Source organism: Phalangium opilio, unplaced genomic scaffold (assembly GCF_054372755.1).
Source record: "Phalangium opilio isolate 3A_F unplaced genomic scaffold, DU_Popi_V2 ptg000201l_1, whole genome shotgun sequence".
In the NCBI taxonomy this organism is placed as follows: Eukaryota; Metazoa; Arthropoda; class Arachnida; order Opiliones; family Phalangiidae; genus Phalangium; species Phalangium opilio.
In genome coordinates, this window is record NW_028324214.1 from 298,323 (window position 1) to 300,464 (window position 2,142).

Below are 2,142 nucleotides of genomic sequence, written 5' to 3' on the forward strand. Positions count from 1 at the left end.
TGTGAAGGGGCAGGGATTTTTTATATGGATTTAGTTTCTGGTCATTTTCAAGCTTGTGTTAAAAATAGAAAAAATTTACGACTTAATAAACCGAAAGACAACATTTTCAAACTTCACGAAAATGATTGATAAAGCTAGTATTTTATAAATTACATTAAGTTAAATGACAAAAAATTTGGAATTCCTAATTCCAATATATCTTTTCTTCCTGTGCTTCAAATTGCACCACATTTTGAACACACACGCATTAACATCTTCTCTAGTGGCTAATTGAAACAGATTTGTAAAATATTAATTCATTTGCTAGTTAATTAAGGCCGTTAGTTAAGTTAATTAGTGCTTTATTTTTTAAATTAGTTTAAATATTCCAAATCTGATAGCATTAGTCAATCTACGGGTTATATTAAATTTTTTGCGATGATATTATGTAATAGTTAAAACTTAGAGAATTAAATTAACTATAGAATATTCATATTATTTTGGTTATTTTAGGCATGGAAATGTTAAATCTAAATGAATGAAAGAAAAACACTCAGTCCCTAGGAAAAGCCCTTATTGTCAATCTGCAAATTCTACATTCATTGGGGAGTGGCCCTTCGTGGAAAAGTACCACGAAGGTAAGGTATGGGAAGGAAATAACAGCGGCCCCCAAAATTCATTGGTATTTTTTTTATTGATCCCGTGCACGTGTTTTTCAATAAGAAAAGGAAGAAAAGGGGTGAAGTAAAGGGCTAGCGAAACGCGCAGATAAAGGGCTAGCGACACGCGTATCGAAGTGAACGTCCGTTTCATCCTCTATTTTAGTGGACTGGTTGTTTTTCTTTCTTTCTCTTAGATTTAAAATCTCTAAGCCTATAATAACCAAAGTAATATGAATATTCAAGAGTTAAATTAATTCTCCAAGTTTTAACTGTTCATCGCAGTTAATATAACATACCGCAGATTTACTAATGCTATCTGGAACTACGTTTAGGCCATACCCATTTTCTTTTCATATCCAGTGGCATTAACGCCTGATTATCTTAATTATCAAACTTAATATGAAACTTAAATGTCCCAGACTGAAGATCGCATTGGTATATATAATTTGCTAGATAAAGGATAGGAATCCAGTAACTGAAAATGTTTCTCCTGTCCCGCCTGCATTAACGTATATTCATCGCCCTCTAATTCTATTTCGTAACAATGCAGTTGCTCTTCAAAAGCCTTTGTATTATGCATTTTTTCCGCCCAAATACAATACTCCGTTTACAAAGAATATATATTCTATATTCAGAAACTTTTCTACTCTTCCTTCGACTATTTGAAGTACTAAATAGCAGCCCAACACATATTTTACGTTACAAAATACTGCTGATTTAAGAGAATATACACTAGTTTCAATTGTATCAGGTAATAGTTCTTGTAATCTAAGAGGCAAATTTTCTTTCTCCAAAAATTTCCCATTGGATGTCTGTTCAATTCCCGGTGTTGATTCGGAAAGCCAATTATAACACTCATGAAATTGATGACGAGATGACAAGGTTTTCGTTATGTTTTTGTAATTTCTCGAATATAAAATTATAGATTTGAAATAGCTGTGCTTGCTCTCGAATCGCATACTGGAAATTGAACACAATGGGCCAAAAAGCTATTTACCAGACACGTAATGAATCAGAAAATGGTATTTTGGGGTCATGACATGAGCCCCGCACGTTTCTCTTACTGCTACCAAGAATTCCGCGATTAAATCTCTTAAATCCGGTAGAAATGACTCAGGCATATTTGTGGCGAATAAGCAATCACAAACAGTTCTTAATTTTAAATATACACCCCAAAAAGCACTGTCAAAATCAATGAAGCGTTGCAAAATAATGGGAAGTAGGCGAAAAAGGCAATACATTTCGCTTGCCGATGCCTTTAAATGGCCATCACGCGAACAAACGGAGTTTCTTGTTTGTGGCTCTGGCCTGTTTGATTCTGATTTGCCATACTTAAAGTTTTTTATTTCATGATTCATCTCGTCTATGGACATCTTATGTCGGGCAACCAAATCATTTAAAACAAACTTCAAAACGGATGGAACTATGCCTTCTAAAACGTCATGCATGATGTCTGGGGGTAATTGTTTTGTTACATAAAAATAGCTCAACCTGACTAACG